Source organism: Mesocricetus auratus, unplaced genomic scaffold, assembly GCF_017639785.1.
Source record: "Mesocricetus auratus isolate SY011 unplaced genomic scaffold, BCM_Maur_2.0 Super-Scaffold_15014, whole genome shotgun sequence".
NCBI lineage: Eukaryota > Metazoa > Chordata > Mammalia > Rodentia > Cricetidae > Mesocricetus > Mesocricetus auratus.
In genome coordinates this window covers 80,283,581-80,297,200 of record NW_024429186.1, presented here as the reverse complement: position 1 = coordinate 80,297,200, position 13,620 = coordinate 80,283,581, and the positions used below count along the sequence as shown (strand labels likewise).

Below are 13,620 nucleotides of genomic sequence, written 5' to 3'. Positions count from 1 at the left end.
TTGTCCTTCATCCATAAAAGCTGCGTCTCTATAGGCTGACATTCTGCCAAAAAGAAGGAGGCGTACAGGACTGTGAGAACCAAAATGCTATTATTTATTGGCTATGTTTATAACAATAGTCTCTGGGGAAGTGTTTGAACATTAGCAAATGGGGACGCTACACCAAAGTTCAAGCTATTTAGAATGTTTCTTGTTATAAATCTCTGGAACAAAAATATTTTCAGCCCTACTCTTCCAGCCATAGCCTCTTGGTTTTGCTGTTCCTTACAGTCATACACCAGAGCCAGAGGCCTCTCTGCTGTGATAGGACCGCTGCCCAAACCTGAATGAACCAGTCGGTTTTAATTAAGTGTTAAGGTCTGCACAGTTGAGATCTCACTCCTTTATCTAGGTTTCTCTAAAGCCATACCCTTAGCTAAGCCCTGAAATTAACATAGTGACCAGAACAAAACCCTCGTGGCTTAATAAACGAAATGGTAAATAGCTTCATTTCCACCCCAAAATTTGTGTCACCTCACGGTGTGGAAATCTTTCTGCTTCTTTCCTCCCACATGTCCCATGGCCGCCCTCCTCTCGAGGAATATGTTGGTTTGGTTTGGCAATCAAGCCAAGAGTGTCTGAGCTAAGAATTTAGCAGTTAGCTACTTCCTGCCACTTGGGTTACATACAGACTCCTGAGATACGTATGTCTGCTGTCTGAGTAACCTTTTGCTCTGGCCCTGCACCTGATGGATCTGGAAGGCTGCCGGTGAGAGGAAAAGGGATCATTGCCTCTTTTCTGCCTGGTATGACGACCTTTCCTCCTTCCTACTTAACTGCTTCCTCATTCTTACGCTCTCCACCCATACTCATTAGGTCCATTCTCTCCCATAAAACTCTCTTGCCATTCCTTTCCCTCATCTCCATCATGATCTTCATAGATCAGTGGCCAATCACCCGAGGACAGAGTTTTGTTAGGCTTAAGCTGGTTTTTTCCGCCTTTATTTTAGTTAGAATACAAAATGATGGGCTTGACTAGGGAAATTTTGTACTTGTAAATCATTATAGTTTGCACGTATTCATCCTCCTTACCCTGACTTGCCTTTCAATCCCCCCAGCCCCCCTTCTTCACCTCAGATAGCACCCCTCCTGCTTGGTTCTCCTGTCATTTGTTTAAATCTGTCTTTTCTATTTGAGAAGACACATGGTGAGTCTTTTGTAGCTTCCCTCTGTGTCTCCTAAGCGTTTCCCAAGAGCACTTCCATAGTTTTCATCTTCTGAGATACTCCTGTATCCCAGCTGCCTCCACACTCAGCAAAGCAGAAGCAAGCCAGGCTTCCTCCTGACCCCTAGACACTTCTACGTGGTTAGACTGCATCTGTTCACCCCTTATACTTTACAATGTGCCTCGTTCAATAAGTCGGCTTATTTCCTCTCCACTGGGCTGGTATGGTCTGTCTTACAGGATCTCATCCTCCCTTACCCTGCTGACTTTAGGCACCATACCTAATCCTAACAGCTTCCTGCCATTTATGATAAAATATTACAACCTGGCGTGGACACACCTTGTGTGAGAGGCGGTATGCCACACAACAGTTCTTAGTCACTTTATCTTTTTTTTTTTTTTAACGTTCCCTGAGCGAGATGCGATTGTTGCTTCTATCCTACAGATAATGAAAGCTGTGCACAGAGTTTGAGTAATTTCCCAAAGGAGCACAACCAATGAGCAATGAGGTTGGAATTTGAAATCACAAATCCTCCACAGCAGACCAGGAGCCCAGTAACACTGTTTCCAGGCCTCTACAGTCATCCTAACAATTCTTTTCAACCATAAATCTGAAAACAAAACAAAACCAAGAAAAAAAAAAAACACCCTCCATCTGGGATGCTTTGTGAGAATTCTGGTCCTCCTATCCAGGCTACTGCAGTAACAAAACAGGGAGCACATAGTCAGCATCATCACAAAACCCTAAGACGCCAGGAAGACTGTGGGTTAGGCAATCTGGGCTCTCAGGGCTGCGGGGAAACAATCAGCAAAGTGGTCGCCTTGCAAATCCCCAAGACTCACTAGCCAGCCTCCCAAGCCTAATAGGTGGGCTCCAGAACAAGGAGAGACCCTGCCTCAAAACCCAGGGTGGGTGGGTCCTGAGACACGTCACCTAAGGCTGGTTTTCTGTCCTCCACACCTATGCATGCGAATTTACACACCAAAAGAAAAAGAAAAAAGGAAGAAAGAAAACGAATCTGGGATTTCACTGAGTCCTAGATCTAGCACTTGTGTTGTTGCATGGCTGGTTACTGCATGGCTGGTTACTGCATGGCTGGTTACTGCATGGCTGGTTACTGGTCTCAGTGTTTGTTTTCCTTCCTCTACTACCCAGTGTCACTGCTCAAATTCAACATCAAATCTTTTCCTTTTTTAAGATTCAGTTTTCTTTCTATTACCAATTACTGTCTTTTGCAACCCAATTCTGACTTTTGGTTGATCGCCATTTGAACTGATAAAGATACTGAACACTGGGCCTTACCGTTTCCCTGTTTAATTTCTCATTCTAGTAATTTCTGACTCTTGATAATATCTACTAAACATTAGACTAATTTTCTGTTACAACTTATGGGAAATAAGTTACTTTGTAGTGAACAAAGACTATTTTCTATAGGAAATAGGTGATAAGTAAATAAATTACATGTCAATACAGCATGATTAAATGAAATCTTCAGTCTTCATTAGAGCCAATACGACAGCTGTGCAGGCAATGTAAGAAAAATATACAATCACATTCTGCCCCATTTCAATTAAGGAAGTATTTACCACATAAATATGGATGTATCTATTATCAGTCATACATTTGAAGGTTAGGTGAGATCATAACATTCAAATGCTAGCCTAGTTTTGGACACATGGTAAATGCACTATAAATATCACCTGCCATCTCATTACTACACTGCAGGTGTGTCTGTGACCGCACCATGAAAATGTGACTCAGAGGGCTGGAGAGTACAGTCGGCAGTGAAGGGTGTGTACTGCTCTTATAGAGAGCCTGGATTTGGTTCCCAACACGCCTGTCAGGTGGCTCACAACAGCCCCTGCGACTCCAACTCTAGGGGATCTGATGCCTTCTTCTGGACTCACAGGCACCTGCACTCATAGGCGCACGCACGCGCGCGCGCGCGCGCACACACACACACACACACACTTATACATAATGAAAAATAAAATTTAGATATTTTCAAATGTGACTGTATTGCGTGCAGTAATGAAACATGCCCGCTGACTCTGCTTTCCTAGCTGATCTTTCCAGATCCCATCGGCACTGTTAGCACAGGCATTTAAGTTTGAAAGAGTACAATGAGATATCTTTGTGCTTGTCCTTCCCAGTGCTGGTCCCTTTCAAATTCCCCGTCTCCTGTGACGTTCTTCTCACAGGGCCATCATGCCTTTTCCATCCACTTTAGACTGAGATCATTAGAGACACTTCAGTAAAAGTTCCTTCCGCACGAGAGGAAGAGAACAAATATCCTCTTCAAGCCTGGAGATTTAAAAACCATGTTGTCTTTCATCAGCAAGACTCACAAGAAAGTTGTGCGGCTGCTTCATGCTTGAAAGGGGCTCAACGTTTTCACAGCGACTCTAAGTATCAATTAGATGATGTGTCTGTGAAGCAGGTCAGTACTTTCATCTTGAAGAGTGGGTAAACAGGACGTAGAGAAATAAAATGATAATTCGCCTTGCGTCATGAGCTAGCTCCTATTTGAACTGGCTTCCTGCCCCAGCTACAACAAACAAAATAGCAAAATACCAGTCTTTTATTGTTGTGTATTGCTGAGTCATGGGGCAGCCCGTGCTGCATGCATCTGAGCTCCCATTTCATGTCCTGACGCCTAGGTGACCTTCCCTCCCAGCCCCTTATTTTTCTAGCTATGGCACTCATACGTTATAATTGCACTCGTGAACCGCTGCTGCTGCTGAGAAGGCCTGCCTCACGCTGCGGTCTCATTTAGGCTCTCCCAATTACTGTCCACACACAAATATGTGGCACTGAACGGGCTCTATCGTAATATTGGGAAGTCCAGGATTTTTGTCTCTCTGTATTCCCTACTGCATAATGTTGACTCTGCAAATACTTTTCAACTAAAACTGTAGAAATGATGTATACGTCAGTCAGGAGAGAATAGACGGTAATATTAAACAGCCTAAACTTATTTCTCAGTGCATCTTCATTGTCAATAGGAGACACCTCTAGGAGCGCCTTCCCAAGGAAGCTTACGTGAGAGAAGAAAGTCCAGCTTGAATGTGGGAGAAACCACTTGAAGGACTGAGGTCCCAGACTACACAAAGGGAGGCAGCAATGTGGGTACTCACCTCCCTTCGCTTCCTGACACGGAAGCAGTGTGCCTTCCCCACCGTGATGAGGTGCATCACCTCAAACCGTGAGCCAAAACCGATTTTCCGTAAGTTGCTCTGTCAGGCATTTTGTCATAGTAGCGAGGAAAGTAGGAAAAGAGTGCACTTCACGTAAATGCCCACACAGGTGAGAAAGAGTGACTCGGGGGTGTGACTGACTCGGGGGTGTGACTGACTCGGGGTGTGACTGACTCGGGGTGTGACTGACTCGGGGGTGTGACTGACTCGGGGTGTGACTGACTCGGGGGTGTGACTGACTCGGGGGTGTGACTCGGGGTGTGACTGACTCGGGGGTGTGACTCGGGGGTGTGACTCGGGGGTGTGACTCGGGGTGTGACTCGGGGGTGTGACTGACTCGGGGGTGTGACTGACTCGGGGGTGTGACTCGGGGGTGTGACTCGGGGGTGTGACTCGGGGTGTGACTCGGGGGTGTGACTCGGGGTGTGACTCAGGCAGGGGTGTGACTCGGGGTGTGACTGACTCGGGGGTGTGACTGACTCGGGGGTGTGACTCGGGGTGTGACTGACTCGGGGGTGTGACTCGGGGTGTGACTGACTCGGGGGTGTGACTGACTCGGGGTGTGACTCGGGGTGTGACTCGGGGGTGTGACTCGGGGGTGTGACTGACTCGGGGGTGTGACTCGGGGGTGTGACTCGGGGGTGTGACTGACTCGGGGGTGTGACTCGGGGGTGTGACTGACTCGGGGGTGTGACTCGGGGGTGTGACTCGGGGTGTGACTCGGGGTGTGACTGACTCGGGGTGTGACTGACTCGGGGGTGTGACTCGGGGTGTGACTGACTCGGGGGTGTGACTGACTCGGGGGTGTGACTCGGGGTGTGACTCGGGGGTGTGACTCGGGGGTGTGACTGACTCGGGGGTGTGACTGACTCGGGGGTGTGACTCGGGGTGTGACTCGGGGTGTGACTGACTCGGGGTGTGACTCGGGGTGTGACTCGGGGTGTGACTGACTCGGGGTGTGACTCGGGGTGTAACTGACTCGGGGTGTGACTGACTCGGGGTGTGACTCGGGGTGTGACTCGGGGTGTGACTCGGGGGTGTGACTCGGGGTGTGACTCGGGGGTGTGACTCGGGGGTGTGACTCGGGGTGTGACTCGGGGTGTGACTCGGGGGTGTGACTCGGGGGTGTGACTCAGGCAGGGGTGTGACTCAGGCAGGGGTGTGACTCGGGGTGTGACTCGGGGTGTGACTCGGGGTTGTGACTCGGGGGTGTGACTCGGGGTGTGACTCGGGGGTGTGACTCAGGCAGGGGTGTGACTCAGGCAGGGGTGTGACTCGGGGGTGTGACTCGGGGGTGTGACTCGGGGGTGTGACTCAGGCAGGGGTGTGACTCGGGGTGTGACTCGGGGGTGTGACTCGGGGGTGTGACTCAGGCAGGGGTGTGACTCGGGTGTGTGACTCGGGGGTGTGACTCGGGGGTGTGACTCAGGCAGGGGTGTGACTCGGGGGTGTGACTGACTCGGGGGTGTGACTGACTCGGGGGTGTGACTCGGGGGTGTGACTGACTCGGGGGTGTGACTCGGGGTGTGACTGACTCGGGGGTGTGACTGACTCGGGGTGTGACTCGGGGGTGTGACTCGGGGGTGTGACTCGGGGTGTGACTCAGGCAGGGGTGTGACTCGGGGTGTGACTGACTCGGGGTGTGACTGACTCGGGGGTGTGACTCGGGGTGTGACTGACTCGGGGGTGTGACTCGGGGGTGTGACTGACTCGGGGTGTGACTCGGGGTGTGACTGACTCGGGGTGTGACTGACTCGGGGTGTGACTCGGGGGTGTGACTCGGGGGTGTGACTCGGGGGTGTGACTGACTCGGGGGTGTGACTCGGGGTGTGACTGACTCGGGGGTGTGACTGACTCGGGGTGTGACTCGGGGGTGTGACTCGGGGGTGTGACTCGGGGGTGTGACTCAGGCAGGGGTGTGACTCGGGGGTGTGACTGACTCGGGGGTGTGACTGACTCGGGGGTGTGACTCGGGGGTGTGACTGACTCGGGGGTGTGACTGACTCGGGGTGTGACTGACTCGGGGGTGTGACTGACTCGGGGTGTGACTCGGGGGTGTGACTCGGGGGTGTGACTCGGGGGTGTGACTCAGGCAGGGGTGTGACTCGGGGGTGTGGGCTCACAAGGTTTCACAGTAACTGTAGAGATAACAAACAAAGCATGGGCTCATATCACATCAGGGTACACACAGTATATACAAAGAAGTACAAATACCCGGAGAAACTGATCTGGTAACCACCAGACTCTAGCTTATTGCACAGCAGGTCCTCAGTCAATAACTAATGGTATGGGGAATGTAGGAGTAGCATACAACATTATGGCCAAAGGATGATAGGAAACGCTACACGGGACATCTTAGTACTGGAAAACATGCTACAGGCTCTAGTTTTGGAGGTCTATGAGATATGAAAGGAAGGGTGGAATCCCGATGGAGTGTGATGAGTAACTCTGTGAGGGTTGAGGTAGGCCGCACTCATATGAACAGCTTTGCCCAGTCCTAGTGGACACTCTAGATAGTCCCGTAGTTGACTTCACGGGTCAACCCCGAGATACCTTTTGCTGGACTTTCCTGTTTGGTGAGACTAGGACAAAGCTTCAGCAATAAGGACCACAAAGAAAAATGTTTTCTATTAATGAATAGAAATCTTAAGTCTTATTAGAAAGGTTTAACTTACACTCACGTTTTAAATAAATGCTAGTCAAGTTTTCCTTGAGTTTCTGTGCAATTTGATTTTTCACATTTAGATATCAGATGTATTTAGGGATCTCTCTTTTGTATGGATGAAGTAGGAGTCTAATTTTGTCTTTTTTCTAAAATTCTAAAATTTAAACATATTTTGTTAAAATGCATCATTTCTTAAATTTATTAAGTTGGTATGGTTTTCATCTCCTGTATGCTATATGTACTTGGACCTATTTCTGGACTTGGCATTCTGGTCTACTGGTCTCTCTGTTCATGCATCCACACTGTGCATTTTTTAATCATGGAAGTTTATGGTATAATTATATCATGTAAGGCTAACCTCAATTCATTAGATCTTCTTAATTTAAAATACTTATATTTTTCCAGATGAATTTTATGATTAATTTGTCTTCATCAAACAATAATTTCAGATTATGTTTATTAAAATCATATTAACTTTAATGAAATTTGTGCTTTTTTGTTTTGAGTTTATCTTTCCAAAACAAAGAATGTCTTTCAGCAATTTCAGGTCTATTTTCTGAATATAAGACTATTTTAAACCTTTTCCTTAAGTAAATTTAGTATATTTTTCCCTTAAGATTTCTAAATATTTCATTTCTTAAGTTATACAACTTAAGTGCTCATTGTTTCTATCTATACAAGCTATTAGTTTTTAGATTAATCTAATGTCTACTTTCTTATTTTTAAATTTTGTACTGGCCTTAGTATTATCTTGGGTTCTAGATTACCAACGTAGTGTTTGTAGCTAGACAGTTTCATTCTTTTCCCGTTCTTACACTTCTTAGTTTTTCTGTTTTGGTAGGATTACCTAAAAACTCTAATCCTGGTTGAACTGCCATCCTTACTGTGTTCCTGACAGTGCCAAGAATGCTTCTAGGATGTCTTTCTATCTACATATATACACATCATATTATGGAAATATCTGTCAATTTATAGAACTTCCTTTTTATTATTTTTTAATTTATTTATTTACTTACTATGTATACAGTTTTCTGTCTGCATGTATCCCTGCAGGCCAGAAGAAGGCATCAGATCTCATTACAGAAGGTTGTGATCCATCATGTGGTAACGGGAATTGAACTCAGGACCTCTGGAAGACTAGCTAGTGTTCTCAACAACTGAGTCATCTCTCCATCCCTATTCTTTTTACTAATAAAATTTACTTCATGGTTGTCACATCATGTATCTTGATCCCATTCATTCTCCATCCCTTTGCATTTGCCCTCTGCCCTTGCATCCCCTTAAAGTAAAACAAAATTCAAGAGAAAAAAAGTGAAAATAAAATAAGAAAAATTTTAAGTGGATGGCAGGGAAGAATTAAAAATGTCATCGGGAAGGTGCAGTGGTCCCCAACAAGTCATGCTGTATACTCTTTGGCCCATCCATCTCTGCTTGCAAGTGTTCATTGCAAAGAGTCATTGTTCTGGTTAACCAATGCTGGGCTCCTGCTAGGACTCCTCCAGGGCATTCCACTGGAGCCCTGTGTTATGGAGATCCTGCAGCTGTGGTTCTGCTGATCAGGTCCTGATGGGGAAGTCCTGTGTATATGTCAATAAAGCACTGTTGGCCAATAAGGAAGCAAGATAGGTGGGACTAGGAGTCTAGGGGGATTCTGGGAAATGTAGTGAATTGAACTGTCGCCATATGAGTCCCGGGAAGAGGGGACACCAGTCTGCATTCTCAGGAATATAAGTCCTTATGAAAATGTATATTGGTGATTACGGGTCAATAATTAAGTCAGAGATAGCCAATAAAATACAATAACAAATAGCCAACAGCTTCATAATTAATATAGTGTCTTGTGTGTTATTTGGGGGTTCAGACAGCTCCGCAGGGCCCAGGCGGATGGTGGGGAAAACTATGTGTTACAAGGTCCCTTCATGTACTCCAGAAGATCATAAATGGGGTGGACAGATGTTAGGGCAGGCCAAGCCATAACCCTAGGTCTGGCCCTGGGTAGCTGTAGGGTTGGTCCACCAGATGGGAAATAAAGACAGCTGCTCCATGCTCATAATTTCTGGGGTGGCTCTCCCACATCTCCACTGACAGGGTTGGATCTGTTCGCTACCCCGGTGGGGTGCAGGGCCTGCTCTCTAGAGTTTTGCAGTTGGTTGGGGCTTGAGCTTAGCTTACCCACTCTCATCACCACAGGGTCAGCTCTCCCAACTGGCCCAGGCAGCGGTGGGGGGGGGTCCCTGCCCTGCCCCGCCATGCCCCGCCCTGCACCGCCCATGCCACCATAAGACAGGTGAGTAATGAGACAGTTCTCGCATGCTCACCCACACCTGCACTAACAGGTTTGGCTCTACTGTGCTGGTCTGGGAAGGTGCAGGGCTTGCTCTCCCAAGTGTGGCAACTGGGGTGTGTGTGTCGGGGATTCTAATTTGTGGAAGTTTTAAAGTCTAGTCTTGTGTGCGGACTGTTTGGTGGACCAGATACGCGTTTTATAAAAACCTTCAGAAGTGATTTGAAGGTAAATTTTCACATGAGAACAATTCCTTAATATTCAAAGGTAAATGCAACAGCACAAATATTTATTGAGTTGCATTTTGTGTAGGATCTCTGCATACAAAGATAGGCATCTCAACTCAAGAAGCTTAGTTTAACAAAGGGCAAATCCCTGCAAACCTTCAGAGCAGTGGTGCTCAATGTAGTAGCTATGATGTGACTAGTATGTGATCAGTAGCATATCTGCTTGAAGGTGAGTGTCTCTACAGTTCACTCCCATTTTACTCATGTTATAAAATTGCATCCAACAAGCATCTTTGCTTTTTAAATAATTCAAAATTGTTTTCATTGTCACTGTCTGCTTTAAATAATTAAGATGTCCAAGTGAAATTTTAAACTTATTGAGATAAGTGCTGACCACCTGTGGTGGTTTGAAAGAAAATGGCCCCAATAGGCCCATGGGGAGTGGCTCTATTCGGGGGTGTGGCCTTGGTGGAGTAGGTGTGTCCTTGTTGGAGTAAGTGTGTCGATGGGGTTGGGCTTTGAGGTTTCAGATGTTCAAGTCATACTCAGTGTCTTATTCTCTTCTTGATGTCTGCCTATCCAGATGTAGAACTCTCAGCTAGCTGAACTTGGACAGTCCTACAGGGTTCCTGCTTCATGGAAAAGTCTGATACACTTTCTGCAGGACACAGAAATGACAAACTGTCAATGCAGATGGACAGTTTAAAATTTCCTGCTTTGCTGAGAAGTCTGCCAGCCACACTGTGACCTATGGGCTGAAGATGGATGCCCCAACATTACAGAGGAACTTTGGGTGACTGTCCAGGTAGTGAGATGTCTCTGGTAGTGTTTATATATTATCCTTCTGTGGTCTTTGATGGAGTTGAAGACAGATAGTTATAGTTACAGTTTTTCTTAGTTATGATAAAAGATAAGGTACATATAAAACTTTAGACTCACACAGATAGGATATATAATTAAGTACTTTCTTTAAATCTTATTAAATGTTAATGGACAAAATATTGTAGCTATAGTTCTTGCTTGATAACTGTTCTGTTATAATTTGTCTACATTAAAGTTAAAACCTTTCTTTTTATTTAGACAGAAAAGAGGAGATTATGGGGGAAGTCCCTCTGTATATATGTTTGATTGGTGTAAATAAAACACTGTTGGCCAATAGGGAAGCAAGATAGGTGGGACTAGGAATCTAGCAGGATTCTGGGAAATATAGTGAAGAGAGTCTTTGAGATGTGATTCCTGGAAGAGAGAACACAAGTCTGGCATTCTTGGAAATATAAGTCCTTATAAAAGTATATATTGGTGATTATGGGTTAATGATTAAGTCAGAGCTAGCTGATTAGAAACCATAGCAAATGGCCAACAGCTTCATAATTAATATAGTGTGTCATGTGTTATTTGGGGGCTAAAGCAGGAACAGGACCCAAGCAGGAATCCTGCAACAGACCCTGGCGCACTTCTCTTTTTTGTTTGTAAATAAATGTCTCACTAAGCTAGAAAAAAAAAGATCTTGAAATCTTCCTTGAGGTGTTTCCTGAGGTGCAGCATCCACAGTTAGTCCTAAGCATTCATGTTCATGCTTTCTCTTTCCATTCCTTATTCTGAGCCTTCTACCTTTCTTGTTCTTAGATGAACACTGGAGATACCTTACACCAAGTAACAGAAGGAGCTGGTAAGGCTATACTAATACAAGCTGAAGTACAAAGGAAACCAAAGACTGGTCTTTGAAGAGTCTGTCTGGTGAAAAAAGTTCTACTACATCTCAGGTTGAAAACCCTCTTCTTTTCAAACACAACTGCTAACCTTCAAATTTGAGTTCCTTTCAGTCATGTTCAACAATGAATGGAGATGAGAAATACAAAATGATGAAAGACACTAAGAAGAGTATGTGCATCAAGGTCAGACTGTAGTAGGTCTAGAACATTTAAGACGGAAATTATTTAATTAAAAATACCAAACTCTTGCTTTCAGATTTTTTTAATTGGGACTTGTTTTGTAGATAGCTGATTGTCCTCTGGTCATAAAATCATTATGAAAATACCAAATGAGTCATATTTCTTGCCTTAATCCCTACAGCTATAAACATAGATTCAAGGTGAGGGACAGGGCAGGAATTTAGATTTATTTTTTAATGTGTATATGACTGTACATTTTCATGTACATATGGGTGTATGTTTTTGTAGGGTGGGCATATGCGTTTGGGGGGGTGGCGGGTGAGAGGCTGGTGATCAACCTCAGTGTCACTCCACAGGATCTGTCCACCTTGCTTTTTGAGATAAGGTCTCTCATGCACATGTGGGCCTCAACTCCCTAGTGTGTGGGTTACAAACACATATGACAATGACGGATTTTATTTATGTGGGTGCTAGGAAGTAAACTCAGGTTCTCCCACTTGGAGTGGTATCTTAGGGTTTCTATTGCTGTGAAGAGACACCATGACCATGGAAACCACTATGAATAAAGCACTAGGAACCTTGGAGAATTTCTTGGCAGGTGAGGGTGACCGAGGAGGAGGGACAAACAGGACAGGCAGACAGAGCTTAAGTGAGAAGTTTATTAGACAGGGGAGGGGAGGAGGAAGGAAAGAGGTAAAGACACACACACACACACACACACACACAGAGAGAGAGAGAGAGAGTGACAGAGAGAGACAGAGAGAGTCAGTCCTGTCCTCCTGTCTGCCCCAGGGAAAGAGAGCGGGAAAAAGAGCAGAAAGAGAGAGGGAAAGACAGCAGAGCAGGAAAGAGAGGAATAGGAAAGAGAAGAGAGTGGAAAGAGAGGAGAGAGCAAGAAGAGCCTAAGTGGGCGGGGTCTGTCTTTTAAAGGGCCCTTTGCACCTGCGTTCTGACTAGTACTCATGGAACCCTGGGCTGACCAGGGTACTGCCTGAGTGCATTCTGCCAGGTGACAGGGGCAGGCAAGCTTCTAGCAGGGAAGATCTTACCTTCCTCCACATTAGGAAGATCAGCTTCCTAACAGTTGGCGTGCTATTGTTTGTGTTTCCTTGAGACAGGGTCTTTGTTTTCCTGACTGGCCGGGAACATGCTCTGTAGGCCAAGCTGGCCTTGAGCTCACAGAGACCCTGTCAACTCTTCCCACCCATGCAGGGATTAAAGGTGTGTCCACTAGACTGGGCTATACCTCCTTTTTATTGATATTTCCCTAAACTTTCAGGGCAACTGTACTAAGTCTAACAAACTGTGTGTGTGTGTGATTTACTCATAATTTCCTCTCCGGCAGTACAAAGGTGACAACATACTCTTTGCTGGGTTATCTATGCATGAGTGTGTGTGTGGGGTGTGTGGCCTCATTAGTATCCATAAAGTCATTGGTAAGGAGTTGCCACATAGATCTGCTGATGATTTGGTCTCTTAAACTCCATGACACGGAGAAGAATGACATAGCCGGTGCCAAGTTCAATTTTGTTCTGTTTTGTTTTTATATCCCAACCAGTTTCCTCTCCCTCCACTCCTCCTAGTTTCCTGATACTTCCCCTCTTCCAGATTCACTCCTACTCCGCTTCATCTTCAGAAAGGAGTGGGTCTCCAAGAGACAACAGCCAGGCAGGATGAAACATGATACTTACTGACAAGGCCAAAGTCCTCAGGTCAAGACTGGTCAGGGCAACCCAACAGGAGGAAAAGAGTTTCACGAGCAGGTATAAGAGTCAGAGACACACCTACCTGCTCTCTCCATTAGGAGTCCCATAAAACAGAAAGATAACAGCCATAACGTAAGAGGATCTGGTGCAGACTCATGCAGGCCCCGTGTTTGCTGCTTCAGACTCTTTGCGACCATGTGAGCTCTACTTAGTTGATTGGGTGAGTCATATTCTCCTGGTGTACTATCTTCCCTCTGACTCCTACAGTCCTAAGCTCAGTTTTACATTCATTGTCTATTTTATGACAATACTGATATCACAGTAAGGTATCTGATAGAAGAAACTAACAAGTCAGTGTGTAGGTAATAAAAACAGTGACTTCCATAGTGCTATTCTAAACCCTTGTTTCTTGGGGTTCAACTTTCCCTAGTTTACCAGATCTAT

The 13,620-nt window shown here is 45.8% G+C and overlaps 1 long non-coding RNA gene across 1 annotated transcript; it reads left to right on the top strand.

The window, feature by feature from the left end:
- Positions 1–10,321: 10,321 nt before the first annotated feature.
- Positions 10,322–11,538, top strand: LOC121139509. The gene is made up of 2 exons (XR_005876460.1): positions 10,322–10,383; positions 11,205–11,538. It is a non-coding gene; the product is annotated as an uncharacterized LOC121139509 (long non-coding RNA).
- Positions 11,539–13,620: the final 2,082 nt, after the last annotated feature.